The sequence below is a fragment of the Corythoichthys intestinalis genome, chromosome 4, assembly GCF_030265065.1.
Source record: "Corythoichthys intestinalis isolate RoL2023-P3 chromosome 4, ASM3026506v1, whole genome shotgun sequence".
NCBI lineage: Eukaryota > Metazoa > Chordata > Actinopteri > Syngnathiformes > Syngnathidae > Corythoichthys > Corythoichthys intestinalis.
The window spans coordinates 40,193,429-40,219,846 of record NC_080398.1 but is presented as its reverse complement, the minus strand read 5'-3'; the positions used below and the strand labels follow the sequence as shown (position 1 = coordinate 40,219,846).

The 26,418-nt window shown below is 39.9% G+C and overlaps 1 protein-coding gene across 3 annotated transcripts in view; it reads left to right on the top strand.

Annotated features, from left to right (window-relative positions):
* The window catches only part of LOC130914337 (mannosyl-oligosaccharide 1,2-alpha-mannosidase IC-like), a 383,071-nt gene that overhangs the window by 179,450 nt on the left and 177,203 nt on the right, over window positions 1-26,418 (top strand). The window lies entirely within an intron of this gene.

Genomic DNA, 26,418 nt, shown 5'->3' with positions numbered 1-26,418 from the left:
AGTGACACCTTTTTAAAATGATATATCGATTCTAGGTGGGAGCATATCGGTACCCTTTTGGGCTACAAAGTATCGCGAGATCTTAACTTTTCGATATAATGCCACACCCCTAGTCATCAGACCATAAAGATCTATTTGAATCCATTTAGTGTACTCTTCACTATATAAACCACAAATTCACACGCATGACTATATGAACCTGCTTTGGTTCTAACCAGCAAGCCCAGCACATAAATCTCAAGCAATGCAGTCACCTGCCCGGAAGATGGATAACATGACTCTCTCCATTTGCCATAATGTTTCATTCTTTCTCACTTGTGCTGTACTTTGCCATCCTGCAGGCGTGATCACAATAGGCGCGTTGATGGGTACGATAATATTTTCTCAGTGCTTATCAGCATTTTGCAGGAATACAGCACCGGGAAGAAAGGATGACAGATGCGTCCGATATGATAATCAGCAATTTTTCAGTGTGAGAAGAAGGCGAAGGTGGGGTGTCGCTGATGACAAGCTTTCAAGCCTTAGTCACTAAAACTCTGTTATGCGACCATAATAAACTCAACATGAGGTCTTTGTATGAATGTAATTTCAGCCAGCAGCAGTTTACGTTTGGGCTTTTTGTTGCTAAAATAAGCACATACACTGGAAAAAAATAAACAGATAACAAACACTTTTTTGTAGGGATCTACTGAGGTAACAGTTAAAGTCAGGTAGGACTCGCCAGCTTGGTAACATTTTTATAAATGTAAGATACCACCATTTTCAACGTTGGATTACACACAATTAACTGCCAACTACTGTTGTCACGATACTAAAGTTTTCAACTCGGTTTTGAAACGTTGATACTAAAACAAACAAAAACAAAAAAATGCTTCATACCTTTTTTCAGGACTACAAAAACTATATACCGTATTGGCCCGAATAGAAGACGGCCCTGATTATTAGACGACCCCCTCTTTTTCAAGACTCAAGGTTGAAAAAAATACTTTTTGAACACCAAATTAATTTTTATACAGAAAATAATTACAGTACATCTTAAACATGATCATAACAATATATTTGAGAGAAAAAGCATGCTATTTTGCCTCATTCAAATCTTAATATCCTGTACATGTAAATATTAGTGGTGTCAACAATAATCGATGCGGCGATGCATCCCGATGCGGGGCATGGACGATTCGATTCGATGCGAGCAACAAGCCGAATCGATTCAGCGCGTTTTAAAATACATAAGTACGTTCAAAAATTTTCCCTGCGCAATTCCGGTGATGCAACGGATTTGGTTTCCCCATTTGTATTATTATTCTCATGTTTAATTTTTTACACACCGCATAACTCTGGTCAAGTTTCCCACCAACCTCGTAGAAGCCAAAATGTCTCCAGATGTCTGCTTTCAATGTCTTAGGTGCATCAATAATCTTTCTCGCTCCTTCTTTCTCCGCTTCGGCCATTGTTATGTTATGTCCTATCTCTTAGAGGTTAGATCTAGTGGCCGAACCCGATTAACATTTTGGGCCCGACCCCCTTGGGCCGAAGTTTTTTTAATGAAAGCGTTGAATGTTTTTTTTTTATTTTTTTTTTTATCTTCTAGTCACATCTGAGATGCAATTGTTGGCTGTTTTCTACAATGTAGATCGGAAATAAAGACATTGATTGTCTGAAAATGGTTCAGTTTTAAGTGAAATGTCTTGTTTTGACATGTAAATTTATAATTGAGCTTTACCTTAAAAAGTATGTTTTATCCAATTACTCCATTAATCAATGCAATTTTCAACTGCACCCCTACTTTTTACGATCATCTTGGTTGTTGGTTTAGGCCAGTGGTTCTTAACCCCAAGGGTCCGGTGAGTAAGGCTCAGGGGTTCGGTGAAGGTTAAGAAACGCAGAGCCCTATTTTGTATGCTAACTAAATCTAGGCAAAGTGGCATTTTAGATCATGTTTTGGACTAGTTTGCCCCCAATTTACAGTTGTGATTGCATTTCCTTCAACTACTAGCCCTCTGTCTAATTGGAGAAAAAGTCGGTTTGCCCGGTGGAAGGTTGACTCGCACTTGGTAAAGTAAAACAGACCTACAGGCAGCGGGAACTGCGAAAATCATTAAAAAAAACAACAAAATCATTTGCGTCATTTTACGTCATGAAAATAATGTAGACATGAAAACAAAAGGAACATTGTGAAATAAAATGAGTTCATTTCATTTACCAACATGAAAATCAACAGCAAAAGGTAAAATTACCGTAATTTCTGGACTATATATTTATGGTCGTCACTGTATTATGGGATATTTACACCAATAGATATTAACCGGTAACACTTTATTTGACATTAGCATCATAAGATTGTCATAAGACCAAATGAACCACCATAAAGCTTTGAACCAATTGGCTGCAATGCTTTAAGACGCTTCATTTAGCCATCACTGCTCCCTTGGGGTAGACAGTCAACCTCTGCTGCCACTGTTCTCGTCCAATGTGCCTCTTAGCATGCATTGAGGCGCTACAAATGTAAATAACAATCAAAATTCATGTTCTGTGCTAATTATTTCTTCAGTTTCTCTTCTAGTTGTTTCATTAATTGCTAGCTCTGGTATTTGGTAACACTTAATTTGACAGTGTGGCTATAAAACTGTTATAAGACCATCATAATTATGACATGACACTGCCATGAGCATTATTGAATGCCTATGACCAATGTCATTTTGTGTCATCCGGAAATTATCTCACTTTTGAATAGATGTAAAAGATCTGAGCTGGACATAAATGGAGTGTTGGTGACATAATTTGACAGATGATACTTAATGACATCTGTCATAAGCATTCATTAATGTCCATTATGGTGTCATAACCATGTCATAATTATGAATGTCTTATAGCAGTTTTTTGAAGCCCCTGTCAAATAAAGTGTTAACTATTAACTCAAATAAATCAACAAATAAGCCATACTGGACTATAAGCCCCAGGATTCAAAATGAGGGGAAAAAGTAGCATTTTATAATCCGAAAATTACGGTATTTGTAGTAAATTGGAAATCTGGAAGATAGTTGAACAGGAATTCACTTAGATATTAGCTTGCTAGGTTTTGAATTTGTAAAAAAAAAAAAGAAAAAGAAAGAAAAAAGGCTTTATTATGAAATTATAAAATTCCGAAGGGTTCAGTAAATGCACCTGTGAAACTCGTGGGGTTCGGTATATTTAGCAAGGGTAAGAACCTCTGGTTTAGGCGCATTACCTCCATCGTCCCCTGGAGTACAGAAGGACTAACTCCGACATAGATTTTTTGTTTAGTTTTTTCAATCAAACGTATTCACCATCTGATTTCATGCACTGAACCGTGATGCCCGGGAAGAACACAAATAACGTTACACTCTTTAGTGGTTTGTCTTATAATGTCAGGACAGTGAAACTGACTAGCAGGAGATGAAACAAGCATGGGGGAAATTGGCGCTGAATGTGGCAACGTCAGGGGAATGTCAAGTGAAAAGGAAAGTGCAAGCAGGACAAAAGGAACAGGAAACAGGACAAAGCGAAAACCCTTCAACAATTGTCGTGTTAAAAAAGGCAAGGCGGACCCCTCTGCTTGTCTCTGCGGATCTTCTTTAATGGCATTGCCAGGAAAGCAAGAGCCTGCAATCTCTAACTCATTCGGTGGCGCTCCCACGACGCACTTTAGGGGCTAAAATGGATTGAAACTCGGGCACGGGAAGCTTTTCCTCGACGCCGAACGGATTTAGAGTCTGTTGGGGGAAACCGGGCAGGAAAATGCGGCGTAAAAGTTGTTATTCTTCCACAGTCGTCATTAAAAACCACATTAATCTTGTCCTCTTTTATTGTTGCTGACATTTGCCTAGCCTGAATAGCTTCAAGGGTTCAATGATAGTTCCATCTTTAAAAAATAAGAGTTTTTCCATCATTACAAAATTTTCAGCCAATCGTGTATTCGCTTGGTTTGTCCACAGTCAACTTTGTTCATGCAGAAAAAAAGCAAAAGCAACATTTTTATTTTTGACAACAGGGAGCTTTAATTAAAGGGATGCCACTCAAAACCGGGATTAGAAATAAGACGGGCCGCTGTTGACTCGGCTTTCAGGTTCAAACGTAACCTGACGGATGCTCGCTGATCTCAAGAATCAGTTATTAGCAACTCAAGTCCCAGCGGCTTGGAGGATTCCTTTGCTGTGAGATAGTGGTTACTGCAGGAATACATAAGCTCCACCGTGACCCTCTAGCTGCCATTGATGCTGATAGACATCCAATGCATTTTGACTGGGAGGGTTGGAAGCGAACGAGTCTTTCCCGTCTTCTCTTTGCTGTCAATGGCAGCCAAAGAGTTAAAATGTCGTTCTCATTTCTGACCTGTCAGACCTCCCCAAAATGCCACGTACCAAAAAAAGTGCCACATGCCAAAATACATTTTGCCACGTGGCAAAAAAAATGCCACATGGCAAAATAATCTTTGTCACATACCAAAAAAAAAATGCCACATGCCAAAATCCATGTTGACACATACCGAAAAAAATGCCACATGCCAAAATCCATTTCTCCACAAACCAAAAAAAATGCCACATGCCAAACTCCATTTTGCCACACACCAAAAAGTGCAACATGGCAAAAAATGCTACATGCCAAAATCAATTTTGACACATACCAAAAAAAATTCCACATGCCAAAATTTATTTTGCCACATCGCAAAAAAAATGCCACAAGGCAAAATCCATTGTGCCACATACCAAAAAAATACCACATGGCAAAATAAACTTTGTCACATGCCAAAAGACATTTTGCCACATGGCAATAAAAAAATACATGGCAAAGTTGATTTTGCCACATGGCAAAAAAAACAAAAAACAAAATGCCACATTGCAAAATTTATTTTGCAACATACCAATAAAAAAATGCCAAATGCCAAAATCCATTTCGCCACATATAAAAAAATGCCCAATTGCCAAGATCCATTTTGCAACATACCAAAAAATGCAACATGGCAAAAAAATGCTACATGCCAAAATTCATTTTGACACATACCAAAAAAAAAAAAAAAAAAATTCCACATGGCAAAATTGATTTTGCCACATGGCAAAAAAAAATGTCACATGGCAAAATTTATTTTGCCACATACCAAAAAATGCCACGACCCAAAATCCATTTTGACACATACCAAAAAAATTCTATATGGCAAAATCAATTTTGCCGTATAACAAATACCACTTTTTTTCTCGGCCCTGCTGTCCACCCCTCGTCCTGCCCTCACTTTTAGATGTGTACAAGCTTTTCACACACTGTTGCTGGTATTTTGGCCCATTCCTCCGTGCAGATCTCCTCTAGAGCAGTGATGTTTTGGGGCTGTCGTTGGGCAACATGGACTTTCAACTCCCTCCACAGATTTTCTATGGGGTTGATCTGGAGAGTGGTTAGGCCACTCCAGGACCTTGAAATGCTTCTTACGAAGCCACTCCTTTGTTGCCCTGGCTGCGTGTTTGGGATCATTGTCATGCTGAAAGACCCAGCCACGTCTCATCTCCAGCGCCCTTGCTGATGGAAGGAGATTTTCTCTCAAAATCTCTCGATACATGGCCCCATTCATTCTTTCCTTTACACAGATCAGTCGTCCTGGTCCCTTCGCAGAAAAACAGCCCCAAAGCATGATGTTTCCAACCCCATGCTTCACAGTGGTTCATGGTGTTCTTCAGATGCAATTCAGTATTCATTCTCCTCCAAACACGAGAACCTGTGTTTCTACCAAAATGTTCTATTTTGGTTTCATCTGACCATAACGCATTCTCCCAGTCCTCTTCTGGATCATCCAAATGCTCTCTAGCGAACCGCAGACGGGCCTGGACGTGTACTGGCTTCAGCAGGGGTACACATCTGGCAGTGCAGGATTTGAGTCCCTGGTGGCGCATTGTGTTACTGATAATATCCTTTGTTACTGTGGTCCCAGCTCTCTGTAGGGCATCCACTAGATCCCCCCCTGTGGTTCTGGGATTTTTGCTCACTGTTTTTGTTATCATTTTGATGCCACGGGGTGAGATATTTCATGGAGCCCCAGATCGAGGGAGATTATCAGTGGTCTTGTATGTCTTCCATTTTCTGTTAACTGCACCCACAGTTGATTTCTTTACACCAAGCGTTTTACCTATTGCAGATTCAGTCTTCCCAGCCTGATACAGGTCTACAATTTTGTCTCTGGTGTCCTTCGACAGATCTTTGGTCGTGGCCGTAGTGGAGTTTGGAGTGTGACTGAATGGTTGTGGACAGGTGTCTTTTATACCGATAATGAGTTAAAACAGGTGGCATTAAAACAGGTAACGAGTGGAGCCTCGTTAGGCCTCGTTAGAAGTTAGAACTCTTTTACAGCCAGAAATCTTGCTTGTTTGTAGGTGACCAAATACTTATTTTCCACTCTAATTTAGAAATAAATTCTTTAGGAATCAAACACTGTGATTTTCTGTTTTTTTTTTCCACATTCTGTCTCTCATGGTTGAGGTTTACCCATGTTGACAATTACAGGCCTCTCTAATCTTTTCAAGTAGGAGAACATGCTTAATTGGTGGTTGACTAAATACTTATTTGCCCCACTGTATATTAAGTCTGTTAGAGGAATGCAAACAGTTAGACGGTGCCTACAAAAAAAGGTAGTATCTCCTTCAGCTACAACGTGCCTGTCAGGCAGAATTAACCCGAATTGGGCCTGCCGGTGGGCCACACGTTTGACATTCCTACCCTAGTCTTTCCTGTCCTCCTTCTTGGACGCCTCTCACCGTCAATGTCTGACAGTGAGTTAAAATGTGGCACTCATCCAGCTGTGTCATACCTTGGTCTTGTCCTGTCTTGCATCTTGGACGTCTATCACCTTCAGTGGCAGCCAATAGTTAAAAATGTAGCACTCACCCTGCCATGACATACCCTAGCCTTTCGTGTTCTCACTTTTGTGCATCCATGTTGTCAATGGCGCAGAATGAGTTCAGAAGAAAAGGTGATATAAAAAATGGATGGGTGGAAGATATAACAGTACAATTAACAGGTAATTAACGTTTGTTGACTCACGAAAGCAGCACTTTGTCACCAAGCTGTGAAATTTCCCGTCACATCTGGCCAGGTAGTTAATGCGTTTGTTGAGCAAACTTGGCTTAGTGTAATCAAGACTGAGTTGTTTTTGATTGACGCCGGGCCACTATGTGCAGACTTTGTCGAGAAACAGCCGAGGCGAGTCCATTGCCCAGGCAAAAAGAAAAACAGGCTTTTTTCCCCGACTTTGGACTTTGCGAGTTTCATTAAAGTGACAGAATGGCGCTGTCAAACAGCCACGACAGAATGACTGATGTGCTCTGCCACCTTTAAGGTGACGAAAAGGAAATTTAAGGAAACTTGAGTACACACAGCTCAGCAAAACAAAAAAAACAATGCAATCCTGCAGTTTTATATTCATGGCTTCTGAAGGTGATAATAAATGTAAGAAGGAAAGTTCCTCCTGGAGGATATTGCTGCTTATCTGTGCATGCAGCAGGCTCCATTTTTAAATTGGACTTCAGATATTTGGCTTGGTTTTTGTACTTCAAAGCCAAATAGATTTGTTGAGAAGTTGGGGAAAAATAATTCCTTACGTTTTGACTGAGGTCTCATTCATAGTATTTTGGTTTGCTTCACCCATAAACACTGAGCAACGGTAGGAAGTAAAAAGTATTTTGTTACTTTATTTAGGTAAAAAGGTCAAAACAGTTGTGTGTAAAGTAAATGACAAGAGTGTTTACTAACTTTTGTGGTTAAGCATAAAGTGGCACCTCAAGATAGAAAATTAATTCGTTCCGGAGTGGCTTTCATATCATAATTTTTCTCGTATAATCAATTGCGTTTTACATATAGATCGCCTAATTTGTTCTAAGCAGTGGCGGAACAAATATGAACAGGGCTCGGGTGCAATGAGCTTCCATGGGCCCCTTGAGCTGGTGGTGGTGGGGTTGCAAAAATATTGCGCACACACTGAAAATGAGAACACCTACCACCCACTGAGTGGATGTGCAATTACACGTTATTCTAGTACGGCAAAAAAGTATGTTCCACGAGCTCACATGTGTCCCTCCCCCCAGCAGGGGTCCCCACTCCACTATTTGAGAAGTACTGTTTTAGACACTCCCCTTACCCAATTATGCCCGCAAAGTGGGCCCCCTGGAGGGCCAGGCCCTGGGGTGGCCACACCCCCAGCACCCTCCTAAGCTCCACTTCTGGTTCTAAGCTATAGTAAAACACCACAATAAACTTAATGTCATGTCTTCTGATTGCCTCTATTTGTAATACTTTGCCCCCCCCCCCCCTCCAGTGCGCTTAAGTGTAGCCAGTTTGTTAGGTACTAGGTCATTCTACAGGCGATATCACATGATTACTCGAGTTCAAAGCAAATGGAGTTCCAAAAGACGAATAAGTGAATATCGTAAGTTTGCTTCTGCCCTTTGCAATATTTACAGAACATAAGCTTGTCTTCTAGCATTAGCCAAGGGAAGAGTTTGAGCCAACCTCATCGGAATTTGTCAATCTTGCTAGCACCGTCGCCACTATCACTAGCTGTCGACATATCTGCCGCATTTCTCTCGCCAATTTCCTCTCTGTTCTTGGTTAAAATCTTTTGAAAATAGCACTCAAGTTCTTCATTGCCACTGCACTCCAATTGGAATCCCGCTGTTTCATATGCTCCAAACAACAACACACAGTTGAATTTCACTTCAGTTGTTTATGTTTTAGCTCACATTTTATTGGCTGCAGCACTACAGATGTAAATAACAATAAAAATTCATGTTCTGTACCAGTTATTTCTTCAGTTACTGTTTTAGTTGTTTCATTAATTGCTGCTTATGGTATTTGGTAACTTCATTTGACAGTGGCACCATAAGACCATTATAATTATGACATGACACTGTTCCAAGCATTAATGAATGCTCATGAATGCTCAATATATGTCATTTAGTGTTATCTGGCAAATTTTCTCACTTATGAATGGATGTAAAAGATCTGGGTTGGACATGGAGTTAGTGACATAATTTGCCGGATGACACTTAATGACATATGTTATAAGCATTCAGTAATGCCCATGATAGTGTCATGTTATAATTATGACTGTGTTGTGACAGTCTTATGACACCGCTGTCAAATAAAGTGTTACCTAATGAAGGGAATTGTATCCTTTCTCGTATTTTACCGTTCAACTGTCTGTATTACTCTAACACACTTAATATATAATCAATCAGGGACTAGTTTCTTTTCTCATATTTACTGTTTAACTGTTTGTATTACTCGAACGTACCCAATATAAAATAAATAGCAATTATATTTGGGTTCACTAAATCCGAACCTCTGTGCCACTTTTCCTGTCGTGTTTTCCACGTCTCTCTCCCCAAACACACCTGAAACAAATGATTATGTCATCAGCAACCTCTCCAAAAGCCTGATAATGATCCTGATTATTTTGATTCAGGTGTGTTGGAGGAGGGAGACATGGAAAACACAACAGGAAAAGTGGCACCGAGATCCGGATTTAGTGAACCCTGATTCATATCATAGTTTAAGGAAAACAAGCAGAATATATTATACATAGGGCATAAGAGATACATGACGCCTTTTGACTACGGAATCCAACGCGTGCATCATATAGCTGACTGAGCAAGATTGACGCTGATTACCAGGTGGTAGGCAAGACATCTACAAGCCCACATCTGCAACACCAAATCCTGCAATTAGCTGTTTAGGACAGTTCAAAACAAATGTAGTACGCCCTGTACTACAACAACACCCGATAACAAAAACAAGTTTGATAGCTCGGTGCCTCCCAGATGGTGAGGCGCGCCGAACCTCCCACATCAGTTGCCTCAGTAACCATGACCCAGCAACGAACGGTGACACAAGAACTTGACCGCTTAAATCTGCAACAGAAGAATTATCCTAAACAACACCCAGGCACACCCTTTGTCCGGCCCACCATACCGCAGACTTAAAAAAGACTGAACATATACAGTAACTACAACTGTCACTGTTAGGTTTTGTGTTTTTTTTCTTCCTAGTGTGACTTGTCCCTGTGATTGCCCATTGATTTCACCTGTTGTGCCTGCTCCTAGTGTATCCTCTAATCTGCATCCTCCTGTGTCATCCACCTGTTCCTCGTTGACTCGTTACCCCGTGTCTGTGTCTATATAAGTTCCCCGTTTTTGTTGAGTGTTGTGATTTTGTCAATGTGCATGTTCACGTCAGCGTCTACTCTTGACCGTTCCCACGTCGCAGCCCTCGTTTTCCTCAGCCTAAGTAAGTTTTTGATACCAGTCTTTTGTTAGTAACCTTACTTTTGTTTGCCTTAAGAGTCGTTGGATTACCCGGTCGTTTTGTTTGTACTTTGTTTTTTGTTGGTTTTAATCAAATACTTTTTGCACTGTCTGCCTCGCTTCCCTTTCCCTGCACTTGAGTCCACACAACCGCCTGCCCGCCCACGTTCCATGACAGTCGCTCTTCGGGGACATTCTGATGTGCCCGTTGTACTGGTGCACGATAATTACTGGTCCGATAATTATCGGTCCGATAATAGGAATTATGACGTCATCCCGGAAAATCCAATACCATTATTAATAGGACCGATAATATGCTGGCTTTACAGTTTACAGACTAGTATGGGAAATCATTTGACCATTTGCGGGGCATTGCTGCCACCTGATGGTCAGAATAAGTCGCTGCATCTATTTTTTGTTACAGTAGTTTGGTTCATTCACTTACACATTCCGGTGTCTAGCGGTAGCATTCACAATCGGGAATGCTTTCTGTTACGTTTCTGCCTCGGAAATATATGTCTGTAAATATTTTATGTTACTATAACATGTGGATGTGGAATATATGTTTACTTCTGTGGTGAAGGGTCATATGTACAGAACTTCTTAAGTTGTTGTGTTACAGAGGCCAGCCAATGCTTTAGTAGCTCAAGCTAGTGTGCTATGCTATACATATAATAGTTTGTATATAAGTGTATTGTGCAGTTTGTTGTATTTTGAGTATTGAATATGTGTATTTTTCTGTTGTACTTTCACAATATTGAGATGAGTGTCTTCCCATAAAAGCAAGAAAAAGGCCAAGCCTTGTGGTTTATGGAAGTGCATTCATTCTTAGCTGGCTGTCGGGCAGTGCATAAGTGAAACGCACTGTTTTGTTCATGTCATTATGAAAAATCTGGTGAGATCAAAGGCAATCTATGTTGAATCCGCCACAATTTTATTTTTAAACCTCCAGGTGTTCAAAAACTCAAGTTATACCGTTAAAAAATTATACATTTATTATCGGTTATCGATATCGGTATCAGCTTTGAGGAGCAGGAAGTTATCAATATCAGTATCGGTTTAAAAAAATGGATATCGTGCACCCCAAGCCCGTTGTTTTTCTGACCCTGGATCCAGAATTGCCTCTCTGTCGGGGACCTATTTTCTGTTTGCCGTGCCGTTTGATCGCTTTTAAGTTTGGAGTTTGGCCGGGTTGTCGGGTTTCGCTGGCCCGGGTCGTTGGAGCTGCGCCAGCGCGGGTCCGGCGGTTCGGCTGGCGTGAATCCGGCAATCTGGTTAAAAGGTCAGATTCCTTCATTATTAACCCAAATAAATCATCAAATAAGCTGGACTGGACTATCAGCGGCAGCAGTCAAAATGAAGGAAAAAAGTAGCGGCGTATTGTCCAAAAATTACGCTAATGATATATTGTAAGCTAAAAAGATAGTGGATCAAGACGTCTTCAAATCTCATATATTGTATTTGAACAAAATGGGAAATAAAGGGGTAAAATTTTTGCTCGCACCCGTGCTCCCATTCATTTTTCTCTACTCGCAACAAATTATTTTTAGGTGCAAATGCGAACAAAACGCTCGCACTGTACACCCCATATGCCTACACGCTGAAAATGCATCTTCCCTTCGGATAGAGCATGTGATTACTTTCACTGCTTTGGTTGGTGAACCGAAATATAGTGGCAGTACCTGGACCTGATATAGGAAAAAAAAAAGTATGTGTATGATTAATGGGCAGTGAAAGATAGAGCACATTTTTTCAGAACACCGTGTAATTGCTCTGAGTGTTTGAAAGACTGAAAAGGGCCAAAAGGTGCGATAAGATTTGGACTGGCGAGTTTACTGCAGCATAGTGCTGAGTCAGAATGGCCTTTAGAGACCCACATAGTGCTGTTCTGGTTTGATTCGGCAGGAAATAGTAGGTAAGAGTTCGGGTACCGGGATCGAAAGGTAACAGGGGTGGATAAGTTCGTAGTAGTAATAGTTGAAGGAATCTGATTGCTTCCTTCCTGCTGCGCTATTTTGACAGTACCGCAGCGTGATTTATAGTATTGCCATCCACTCTAGAATAAAACGAGGGACTGCCTGGCTTGAAGCAAACATAACAAGAGCATTATGGAATGTTCCGCCACGTGTCAAGGAGTGCACGAGGGCATTATAAATATTCATACAGCCCCCCTCGTTCTCAAGGTAAGAGATGACCCTAGAAGTCAACAACTCAATGGAATGCTCGTGTCCCTTGTGCCCTGTCATTCCCTGGACTTCCACAAACTCATTCACTGATTTATATTCGCGCTGATTTATGTTGTCGTACAATGGTTCGTAGGAACCACGAAATGCACAAATAAGCTCGGTCAGAGGTGCTAAAGTCATTTTGGTTCGCGGGCCACATTTATGGCAATTGGATCATCATGTGAGGCTTACTAGTTTATTTTTGGCCATAAAAGTGGCTACAAAGGACGGTGCTCAACGTCCAATCCATTTTGACTGGGAGCAGAGGCAGACTGGGGTGGCCTGGGAGTCATTGAAAGACCGGTCCACTTCATGGATGGTGTTGGAAGCCGTCCAGCCAGCAACACAGAGAGGTCCACAACTGATATTCACTAAACTTGGTCAGAACTTATTCAGAGCTGTGGATTTACAATTGCACAATGAGAACTGTAACCTGATCAAAGTATGCATGTAAGACTTTTATTCAAATTTGCTGTATATTTGTACAATAAAAATGCATAGTTTTGAGTATGGCAATAGTCAGAGAGGTCCACTACTGACATTCACCAACCTTGGCTAGAAGTTATTCAGAATAGTGGATTTAAAATACCACAAAAATGAGAACTGTAACCAGATCAAAATCCGCAATTAGGAGATCTAATTCAAATTTTCTTTTTATTAGTACAATAAAAATGCATAGTTTTCAGTCTGGGACTAGTCAGAGAGGTCCACTTCTAATACTCACTAACCTTGGCCAGAACTTATTCAGAACTGCGGATTTACATTTCCACATAAATGAGAATTGTAACCTGATCAAAGTATGCATGTAGGACTTTTATTCAAATTTGCTGTATATTTGTACAATAAAAATGCATAGTTTTGAGTATGGCAATAGTCAGAGAGGTCCACCTCTAATATTCACCAATATTGGCCACAACTGCTTCAGAATTGTACATTTACAGTACCACAAAAATTAGAACTGTAACCTGATCAAATTATACATGTAGGACTTTTAATTAATTTGACTGAATATTAGTACAGTAAAAATGCAGTTTTGTGTATGGGAGTAGTCAGAGAGGTCTACCTCTAATATTCACCAACATTGGCCAGAACCCCTTCAGAATTGTACATTTACAGTACCACAAAAAATTAGAACTATAACCTGATCAAATTATACATGTAGGACTTTGAATTAATTTTACTGAATATTAATAAAGTAAAAATGCAGTTTTGAGTATGGGAGTAGTCAGACAAGTCTACCTCTAGTATTCACCAATATTGACCAGAACTCCTTCAGAATTGTAAATTTACAGTACCACAAAAATTAGAACTGTAACCTGATCAAATTATACATGTAGGACTTTCAATTAATTTTACTGAACATTAGTACAGTAAAAATGCAGTTTTGAGTATGGAAGTAGGCAGAGAGGTCTAACAGTAATATTCACCAACCTTGGTTAGAATTTATTCACAATTGTGGATTTACAATACCACAAAAATGAGAAGTGTAAGCATATCAAAATCCACATTTAGGACATTTATTTCAAATTTTCTCAATATTGGTACAGTAAAAATGCACCGTTTTGAGTCTGGGACTAGTCAAAGAGGTCCACCTCTAATATTCACCATCCTTGTCCAGAATTTATTTAGAATTGTGAATTTAGTACCACAAACATGAAAACTCTAACCTGATCAAAGTATGAATGTAGGACTTTTTTTTAATTCATTTTTCTAAATATTGGTGCAGTAAAATGAGGTTTTGAGTATGGAAGTTGTCAGAGAGGTCTATTACTAATATTCACCAACCTTGGTCAGAATTTATTCAAAATTGTGGATTTACAGTACCACAAAAATGAGAACTGTTACCTGATCAAAAGGGCATTTAATTCAATTTTTCTAAAAATCAGTACACTAAAAATGCAGTTTTGAGTCGAGGACTAGTCAGAGAGGTCCACCTTTAATATTCACCATCCTTGTCAAGAACTTATTTAGAATTGTGAATCTACAGTACCACAAACATGAGAACTGTAACCTGATCAAATTATACATGTATGTCTTTTAATAAATTTTTTTTCTCAATATTGGTACATTAAAAATGCAGTTTTGTGGTTCTTTTGTTAAATCTACCTTTAAAAAATGTTTTTCATGTTATTCTACCGAATTGTTATTTTTCATGATTATTGGGATCAATAACTGATGCGTGCTTTCCCTTATGTCTACCCATTCAACTAGTCCAAAATAACACACCAGTTTTTTTTGTGTGTGTGTGTGTGCTTTATTACAGTGTGGAAACAATTCCACATTACTTGGTGACCTTTCCACTGACTATCATCCATTCCAGAATGACTGTCGACCTAACCACAGTGCCACTTATTACTATATGTAAATTGGCCAAATTTTGATGTCGTAATCAAAACGGCTGGGTCGCCGACATTTTCAGAAAAAAAGCTGACAGCAAAGGACTTAATTTCACGCATGATGGGTGAGCGGACTCTCCAGAGACCTTACTATTTGTATACAAGACATTAAAAAAGTCCATTTTCATCATATATATATCTCCTTTAATGCTGATAAATTCGTCGTTGGGCTGTAAGCAACTAAGATATGCTTTAATTAGCTGTCCAGAAAAATGCATACTGTAGTCTCCTGGGAGTGTGTGAGTGAGTGTGTAGAAGCCCAGCTGTCAGTATCACGTTGACTGTAAACCAGCACAGATTCTCACACTGATTGCGTTGGTCATTAGCGAGAAACAGAGTGTGAATAATCCAGGCTGTTAGAGCAGCAAAATACGTAAAATTCATCAACATCTTATATTATTTGATGTATTCTCCGCATTCTGACCTTGCAGGATTTGTCTAGTATTTCGCTTTATGGAGTCTTGCTGTTGCCTGGCAGGAAACATGCACTGATTGTTGATTCTTTATGTGCCACCGGTGGTGTGAAGCTATTTGAAGTTGAAGGTGTGTCGGGATAAAAGTTGGCAAAGTATAAAATGCAGGAATGGAGGACATGACACTTTCAGACCAGAGTGGCTGTGATGTTTCCGAAAAATGGAACTTGGAATCCACGCTGACTTTGCCGGGATGGGAGAGGACCAGCTGAGATAAATGCGCCCGCCCGCCGTGTCGCTTCTAACCTTGACTGAAGACCAGCCACGTTTGCGGAATACCAAAAACGTACAGCCTGTTCTTGCTGAGCCATTTCTCATATTTGTAATTCAATGACTGATCAAAATGGAGTGGTAAAAGATGGAGCACTTAACAGTAATTGGTCACCATTCCGTCAAAGTAGATAAGTGTGTTTTTATATTCTATGAATGTTTGGTATGATGTATGTGATTTTTAATTTCTCATTGCTCTGGGATTAAGACTAGCGACTAGGGCTGTTTTATTTTTCCTTACAAGAAAATCATTTAGCATGCACCAAACAGTAAATAAAACAGGCTGTCCTCCGTTTTGTGCACGTGTCCGCGGGTGCACGGACCGGATGAGAGACGTATGCAGCGAGCATTGGGCAACGCAGCCCGCAACGTAGGCAGTCCACAACATGCGACACCGAGCAGACACGTACTCTATGGGATTTCGGGGTAATTTAGACCAAGGGGCAAAATGTGAAAATCATCGCCGTTGAGCAGAAAGCCAACACATGGGGCACAATGCGACTGCGACCGCCTTCTGCCTGTGCGTCATCGCAGTATGTGCTGGTCGCACACTGATAGAATGATACACTCCTCCATGTTGACAAAGTGTGGCGTCTCGATGTCAATTAACGGGATGGTCAGTGTCCTCGTTGGTGATTTTTTTAAATCAATAAATCTGTTGCTGATCTGTTGTCGTGCCAGATTCATATTCAGAGATTTATTAGTCATTGACACCAGCTCTCACAAGATGACAACAGATGCAACGAAATTTCGTTCGATGAGTGAGCATCGGGCCGCTGCAGACTTTTGTTCTGGGGCGCCACTTCTCTCTCTTCTTCAGAAATTACAGAACAAGTTACAAGTAGACACACAGTGGGGCAAATAAATTTAGTCAATTACTAATTGTGCAAGTTCTCCCACTCGAAAATATTTAGAGAGGCCTGTAATTGTCAACATGGGTGAACCTCAACCATGAGAGACAGAAGGTGGAAAAAAACAGAAAATCATATTGTTTGATTTTAAAGAATTTATTTGTGGAAAATAAGTATTTGGTCAATACCAAAAGTTCATCTCAATACTTTGTTATGTACCCTTTGTTGGCAATAACGGAGGTCGAACGTTTTCTGTAACTCATCACAAGCTTTTCAAACACTGTTGCTGGTATTTTTGGCCCACTCCTCCATGCAGATCTCCTCTAGAGCAGTGATTTTTTTGGGGGGGCTGTCTTTGGGCAACACAGACTTTCAACTCCCTCACAGATTTTCTATGGGGTTAAAATCTGGAGACTGGTTAAGCCACTCCAGGACCTTGAAATGCTTCTTACAAAGCCACTCCTTTGTTGCCCTGGCTGTGTGTTTGGGATCATTGTCATGCTGAAAGACCCAGCCACGTCTCATCTTCAATGCCCTTGCTGATGGAAGGAGATTTTCACTCAAAATCTCTCAATACATGGCCCCATTCATTCTTTCCTTTACACAGATCAGTCGTCCTGGTCCCTTCGCAGAAAAACAGCCCCAAAGCATGATGTTTCCAACCCCATGCTTCACAGTGGTTCATGGTGTTCTTCGGATGCAATTCAGTATTATTTCTCCTCCAAACACGAGAACCTGTGTTTCTACCAAAACGTTCTATTTTGGTTTCATCTGACCATAACACATTCTCCCAGTCCTCTTCTGGATCATCCAAATGCTCTCTAGCGAACCGCAGACGGGCCTGGACGTGTACTGGCTTCAGCAGGGGGACATGTCTGGCAGTGCAGGATTTGAGTCCATGACGGTGCATTGTGTTACTGATAGTAGCCTTTGTTACTGTGGTCCCAGCTCTCTGTCGGTCATTCAGTAGGTCCCCCAATGTTGTTCTGAGATTTTTGCTCACCGTTCTTGTTATCATTTTGACGCCACGGGGTGAGATCTTGCATGGAGCCTCAGATCGAGGGAGATTATCAGTGGTCTTGTATGTCTTCCATTTTCTAATAATTGCTCCCACAGTTGATTTCTTTACACCAAGCGTTTTACCTATTGCAGATTCAGTCTTCCCAGCCTGGTGCAGGTCTACAATTTTGTCTCTGGTGTCCCTCGACAGCTCTTTGGTCTTGGCCATAGTGGAGTTTGGAGTGTGACTGACTGAAGTTGTGGACAGGTGTCTATTATACCAATAATGAGTTAAAACAGGTGCCATTACTACAGGTAACGAGTGGAGCCTTATTAGACCTCGTTAGAAGAAGTTAGACCTCTTAGACAGCCAGAAATCTTGCTTGTTTGTAGGTGACCAAATACTTATTTTCCACCATGATTTGCAAATAAATTCTTTAAAAATCAAACAATGTGGTTTTGTGTTTTTTTTCCACATTCTGTCTCTCATGGTTGAGGTTTACCCATGTTGAGAATTACAGGCCTCTCTAATCTTTTCAAGTAGGAGAACTTGCACAATTAGTGGTTGACTAAATACTCATTTGCCCCACTGTATATCATACAACATAGCATGGGTATGACATGACGCACTGGTCACGTGCAGGGATTTTTTTTGTACGAAAAAAAAGGAGAACTACCAGTCATGGCTGGAAGAAGGGGGAAGGGATCAGTGATAGTAAGAAAAAGGCGGTGGTGGACTGAAGGCGGGGAGGTTGTGTGTGAGTGTGGGTATGCGCAAGTGTCTCTAGTCAAAGTAAGAGTCACAGGGCCCTGCGACCAGCGTTTGCAAGAGATCAAAAGCAAGAGATAGGGCCACCTGCGTGGCTCTCTCCAGGAGAAGGGAGGGGTGGGGTAAGGGTGTTCGGGAAAGGAAAGGAAGATTATAATCAAACTAAGCCGAATAAGCAATTTAATATGTCCAAATACCGTTGGTCTTTAGTCAAATTCGGGCTCCTCATGGCGTAGGCGAAATCTCAGATGTCAATAGTCGCAGTCTGCCTCGACAGTTCAGTCACCTGGCGCAAGGTAGCATCCACTTTTCTCCATCCCTCCTCGGACCGACAAATATTTAGATTTAAATTTAGTGAGGATTTTTGGGGAATATATGTTTGAACGATTTCTTAAGCGCAAGAGAAAAAATGTTAGCATTTTATACCTTTTAAGCTAACAGACTTTTGCTATGCAAGTTAGTCAGTTGTTTGTACGTAAATGAGGTATTTCAGTGCAATTAGTAAAGTGCAAATCTGCATAGTTTGAAGAAACACTCAGGAAATGTATTTTGTATTCGCAACTAACGCTCTTTTGAAAGTACAATGTTTGCAAGCCAAAAGAAATGTTATTGCTGGCATAAACACTTGTTTCTTTGTTTTACATCTCCTGAAATTTATTCTGCAATCCATTAAATGTTCGTAATCCGATTACTGTATTTTTCTGGACTATAAGTCGCACCTGAGTGTAAGTCGTACCAGCCCAAAAATGCGAAATGAAGACACCCTAATTTTCACACTATAAGGTGCACCTGACTATAAGCCGCAGCCCACCAAATTTGGCACGAAAACGGCATTTGTTCATAGATAAGCCGCACTGGACTATAAGCCACAGCTGTCCTCACTGTATCATGGGATATTTACACCAAAAGATATTAACCAGGTAAAACTTTATTTGACAGCGGCATCATACGACTGACTGTCATAAGACCAAATGAACCATGATTAAACTTTGAACCAATTACTGCAAAGCTTTATTGCTTCAAGAAGCTTCCTTTGGACATCACTGCCCCCTTGGGGGAGACAGTCAACATCTGCTGCCACCTTCTGTCAACAATGTTGTCACCCAACAGGCCTCTTAGCATGCATTGCAGCGCTACAGATGTAAATAACAATCCCACAAAGCCACAGTTATCAAAATGAAGGAAAAAAGTAGTGGCTTATAGTACGAAAATTAAGGTAAATCGCACCAGAGTATAAGTCGCATTATTGGGGGAAATTTACTTGATGAAAATCCACACATACAACAGATATGTCATCTTTAAAGGCAATTTAAAATAAAAATACAATAGAGAACAACATGCTGAATAAATGGACAGTATGATAATGTTACATGATGCATGAACAACGAAATGTGAACGTGGCCGATATGTTATCGTAACATAGCTATTAAGAGTTATTCAGATAACTATATAATAAAAAACATGCTAACAAGTTGACCAAAACATCAGTGCCACTCCAAAACATCAAAATAACATGTGAAATGATCGGGTCCGATCACGTCATTTTCAAAGTATCGGAATCGGCAAAAAAATATCGGACATGCCTTTTTTTAATATATATATATTTTTTATTTAAATCGTTTTCTAATTGTATTTAACGTTACAGACAAAATGTCTTACACTCATCCAGAGTAGTTTTGGCTTAAAGTAGGGCTATCAAATTTATTGCGTTAACGGCGTAATTAATTTTTTAAAATTAATCACGTTGAATAATTAACGCATGTGCTTCACGACCCACTCACGCATTGTCGCGTTCATTCTATAAAGGCGCCGCTTTTCCTATATATAGACCTAAAAGGCAGCGTATAATGAGTAGAGAGAATTTTGGCAGCCTTTGGAGCCATTTTTTATTTGGCTAAAGCCTTAATTCAATTCAATTCAATTCAATTCAATTCAATTCAATTTTATTGGTATAGCCCTCAATCACAACAGATGTCTCAAAGGGCTTTACAGAGGCTATATGATACATAATTAGAAATGAAGCAACAAAGATGAATAGATACAGTTCAAGTCCTGGGTATCCCCTATCCTTAAGACCACTTACAATTCCTCTCTCATCAATTACAAATATCGTGGGAGGTAATGTGGGGAAGAAAGGCAGTAGTTGATCATTTTCTTAACACCCTATGTTCTTTTCCCAACGCAGAGAAGATATATCAATTGGTGCCCCTACGCACAGTCATGGTTGCACTTCCCATCATGCATTCGGGCAGAATAGTTAAATGGCTGCAGTATCATTTACTGAAAGCTCAACAAATACACTAGATGGCAGTATTTAGTCACAATATACAAAGTCACATTTATCCTTTAAGAATTACAAGTCTTTCTATCCGTGGATCCCTCTCACAGAAAGAATGTTAATCATGCAAATGCCATCTTGAGGATTTATTGCCATAATAAACAAATACAGTACTTATGTACTGTATGTTGAATGTATACTGTATATTCGTCCGAGTTTTATTCATTTTTTTCTTAATGCATTGCCAAAATGTATATGATCGGGAAAAATGATCGGGAATGACTGGAATTGAATCGGGAGCAAAAAAAAAAAAAAAAAAGCAAACGGATCGGGAAATATCGGGAATGGCAGATACTCAAACTAAAACGATCGGGATCAGATCGGGAGCAAAAAAACATGATCGGAACAACCCTAATAATAATGTGTTAATAATTTCACACATGAGTCGCTCCAGAGTATAAGTCGCACTCCCAGCTAAACTATGAAAAAAACTGAGACTTATAGTCCGAAAAATACGGTACTTGATTAGTTGAACTACCTTACCTAAATAATCGATAGCTGCAGCCTTAACCCTGAATACTTATTTTCATGTACTACTTCAGTCTTTTCGCTGACATGTACGCCGTAATGACCTTAAAAAAAAATGAACAAGATTTCTGACATTTTTTTCTAATCATTTTCTTTCACTTCATGTTTTTAAAGTCGCTGGAAGGCAGGCTGAGAATATGAAAAGAAAAATCTGACATTGCTGTGTTCTTTGATTGGGCAAAGCAGAAAATCATGTCGGAACGCCGTCACACTCTTTTATGTTCTTTCGTCCCCATCTGGCATCTCCCGCAGATGAGGTTATAGTTTTATCGCAGTCTGTTTGTTGGTTCAAGGATTTATAGAAGAAAAAAAAAAAATGAAAGAAGAACAAGCGTTGCCATTTTTTTTCAAGGTTCCTTAGATCATCATAAACTGCAAATTAAATTGGTGGTTTCAAGCTCGTCAAGTCTCATCGTTGTATGTCAATTCGAGCATACTAGCAACTGATCCAAATTGAATGATGACCAATCATTCCATGAAGGAGAGATTCCAGATGCTTGGTGTCAAATCCAGACTCATTTACAAAAATACAGAACGATTGTGACAGATCCTTCATGACTGGCAATCTTTTGAGTTTCTGGAGATCAATCCAGACTAACTGCAACAAATTCAGTTTGACTGTTGTCCGTTGCAGACTTACTGACGACTAATCCACTGATTAGACCAAGGTTGTAAAAGTTAGCTTCATAGCGACCGCATCGCAGTTCTGGTTTCCTTTGGAGGGCCAATCTGTCACATTGATCGACAAAACGACAACTAATCGATTGTCAAATGAATCTGCGCGTTTGACAGTCGAGTATTTATAGTGAGGAGCAGAAGTATTTGTATTCGTGATTTTGCAAGTTCACCCACTTAGAAAATAGGTAGAGGTCTGAAATTTCAGTCATAGATGCATTTCCACTTATAGAGACAAAATCTTTAAAAAAAAATCCAGAAATCACATTGTATGATTTATTAAATACTGTTTTTTTTTATTTTACTTTGCGGTGGTTAATAAGTATTTGTACCCATGAGAATCAGCAATAATCATGACACTCAAAGAGTTGTCAGTCTTCCTTAAAAAAAGTCCAGCTTTACCCATCGGTGTAGTTTTGTGGGGTTTTGGGCAAAACATTTTATTCATTTTTGTTGTTTGTTTTATTGCTTTACAACTTTTATAGGCAACATTTCACTGGCATAGTCTTAATTTTAAATTCCTATACAGGAAAGTCAATTACATGCATTGACATTTTCGGCCACCAGAGGGGCTATGCCACCCCCCCCCCCCCTTTAATCCCCGCATGTGCCTTTACCCCATAAGTAACCACCAACCCACCACCTGTTTCAGCTCAATATTGTCACCTGTGCACCCCACAGTCAGTCATAATCCAACTCTAGCATGGGCAAGACCGGAGAGCTTTCGCAAGTCACCAGAAAAAAAATGCTGAGCTCCACAAAGCTGGAAAAGGCTATGGGACAGCTGGAAAGCAGCTTGGTGAGAATAAATCAACAGTTGTAGCAATTGTTAAAAAATTGGAAGGGCTAAACATGACTGTTAATCTACCTCGGATTGGGGCTCCATGTAAAATCTCTCCTCGAGAGGCATCACTCGTGATGAGAAATGGAGGGCTCAGCCTAGAACTACACGGCAGGAGCTGGTCAATAACCTGAAGTCACAGTTTCAAAGGCTATTGTTATTAGAACACTACGGTGCAGTGGTTTAAAATCCTGCATTGCTCAGAAGGTTCCCCTGTTGAAGCCAGTACATGTGAAGGCCTGCCTGAAGTTTACTAGGGACCATCTGAGTGATGCAGAGGGGTCATGGGAGAAAGTCATGTGGTTGGATGAGAGCAAAGTAGAACTTTTTGTTGCATAATTTACTCATCGTGTGTGGAAGGAGAATGAGTAGAAGGATGAGTACAATCCCAAGAACACCATCCCCACTGTGAAGTATGGGGGTGGAAACCTCATGCTTTCCGGCTGCTTTTCGGCAAAGGGGACAAGACAGCTGTACTGTATAAATCAGAGGATGAATGGTGAAATATATCGTCAGATTTTGAGCCACAACCTCCTTCCATCAGTCTGAGACTTGAAGATGACTCGTGGCTGGCTATATCTTCCAGCTGACCAAGGAGTGGCTGTGTTCATAGCATATCAAGGTTCTGGATTGGTCTACCCAGTCTTCAAACCTCAATCCAATAGAAAATCTTTGGATGGAGCTGAAACTAGGTGTTTTGTGTGGAGGAATGGGCCAAAATCCCTGTTTCCATATGTGAAAACCTGGTGAAGAACTACCGAAAGCGTCTGATATCTGTATTTGCAAACAAAGTCTTCTGCACTAAATAGTAGCCCTGATTTTCTCAGGGGTACACATAATTATGCACCCAAGTAAATTACAAATGAATTATTGAAAAATCATACAATGTGATTTCTGAATTTTTTTTAGATTATGTCTCTATAAGTGGAAATGCATCTATGATTGAAATTTCAGAGCTCTACCTATTTTCTAAGAGGGTGAACTTGCAAAATGACAAGGGGTGCAAACACCGTAGTTTTCAGACTAGGAGGCGCACTTGACTATAAGCCGCCATCCACCAAATTTGACACGAAAACGGCATTTGTTCATAGATAAACTCCACTGGACTATAAGCTGCAGCTGTCCTCACTGTATTATGGGATATTTACACCAAAAGATATTAACCAGGAAAACTTAATTTGACAGCGGCATCATAAGACTGTCATAAAATCAAATGAACCACCATGAAGCTTTGAACCAATTGGCTGCGAGGCTTCATTTGGCTGTCACTGCTCCCTTGGGGGAGACAGTCAACCCCTGCTGCCACCTGCTGTCAACACTGTTGTCGTCCAACATGCCTCCTAGCATGCATTGTAGCGCTACAAATGCAAATACCAATAAAAATTCATTGTTCTGTACTAATTATTTCTTTAGTTACTGTTTCAGTTGATTCATTAATTGCTAGTTATGATATTTGGTAACACTTTATCTGACAGTGGCGCCATAAGACTGTCATAAGACCATCATAATTATGACATGACACTGCCATGAGCATTAATGAATGCTTATGGCAGATGTCATTTAGTGTCATCTGGCAAATTATCTCAATTTTGAATGGATGTAAAAGATCAGAGCTGGACATGAATGAAGTTAGTGACATAATTTGCCAGATGACAGTCTTTCTAAAGTGTTACCTATTAACCCCAATATATCAACAAATAAGCCGCACTGGACCGTAAGCAGCAGGATTCAAAATGAGGGAAAAAAGCAGTGGCTTATAGTTCGAAAATTATGGTACTTCTGCTCTTCACGTATTTTATTTATTGTTTTAAAGACTTCGTTGACCTAAAATGTGTCAAACGATTAAAATTTTTAATCGAGTTAATCACAGCTTAAAAATTAATTAATCGGAATTAATCGCAATTCAAACCATCTATAAAATATGCCATATTTTTCTGTAAATTATTGTTGGAATGGAAAGATAAGACACAAGACGGATATATACATTCAACATACTGTACATAAGTACTGTACTTGTTTATTAACCCTTAGATGCACAAGTTACTGGACCCTACACTCTTCCATAAGTGGGTCAGAAATGACCCATATTAGAACCAATGTGTTTTTATGCCATTTTGGTGAAGAATAATCACTTGTATAGTAATATGATATTTAGGGTCACACAAGAATGATTTCATGCTTGAAATATCTTTATGATCCAATTAACATTTTTGGGAAAAAAGAAAAAAAACAGCAATAGACTATCCTTCCTTGTATTTTATCATCAATGATGAAGAGCTCCCATGCATCTTTTTGGTGAGACAGCGGTGCTAAGCCCTTGTGGAGGCACCGACCGATTTCTGAGGATATTGTTGCTCTGTGTTCTGCCCTGGGTGGGAGGTAATTCTCTCCGGTAAGAGCCCTACCAACTCATTCTGTTGGCCATGATTTGGACACTTTCTTCTTCAGAGGACACATAAGTGGAATCTTATGACTCAGATTGATCCTGTTCAGTTGGATTTCCAGGTGGAAAACTGCTACTGCCACCTGGACAATAGTCTGGGTCCACATCATCAGAAATTTCGGACACTTGAGTCCAACCTCGTCACTGCCTCTCCATCATCCAACATCTGGAGGACCATTTCAGCTGTAAATCTAGCACAAATTTTTTGTGTTTTTCCGACTTGACTGAACGGGAAAAGTCACATAAAAGTGGACCATTTTCAATTTTGATCCAGGTCACTTTCGTATGTGGTTAAAATCTCATCCGGGCCACATTTTTCCAGAATGTGGCTGCGATCCGAACTGTCAAGTCCCCCAAATTGGAATTCATGCAGCAATTACGTAACATCAGCAGAGAGCGAGAGAGACAGGGTGCTACGGTATAGGTGCAGTTGTGCATTAGCGTTAGCGCCTAGCTTGAACGCAGCTTTTGGGGAAGGAGCGGGCTGGACAACAGTCATAAAAAAATAAAATGGGTTGAGGAAAAACCTGACAATGCTCGATTTTCTCTCTGCTCCAATGCTCCTGCGCATGCGGGCCAGTTTGCTCAGCGCATCTTGGACTGCAAATTAGAGTGCGTGTGTGATACTTGAACAGGCTCAATGGACAAAGGCAGTCTGAACGGGTACGCAAAAAACAAAAAAACAAAACAGATGTTACAAAAATTCGGAATTGTGTATTAGGACCTGCGGTATTACCTAGCCTTAGTTAGCTAGCTAGTTATGAAGTAGGTTAATTTGTTGATAAATAATAATAAAGTATTTACAGTACAAGTATCAGCTCTTGCTGTGTAAAATAATATTCTAATGGGACGTCACTTTTTACATACCTAGTCTGTGTGGTCCTCGATAAATTTATTCCTGACAGCCAAAGTTGATAAGAATGAAAGATTCCCATTGGATTCCATAGAAAATGCATATGGGTCCATTTTGACCCACTTGTGGAAGCTTAGGGTAGTAATACAAAAATGACAATTTCTTCAAATGTATAAAAAGTTCATCAAAAATTTGAATGGCATTATATCAAGAACATGTTTTTTGAGAAATACCTGAAATATGAATTGATAACAATTTTTCATTCCGAAGATATTTCAAGAAAACAACCTCACTGGGTCATTTTTAACCCACTTATGCATCTAAGGGTTAAGACAGTAAATCAACAAGATGGCATTAACATTAACATTAACATTCTGTTAAAGCGATCCATGGATAGAAAGACTTGTAGTTCTTAAAAGATAAATATTAGTTCAAGTTATAGAAATTTTATGTTAA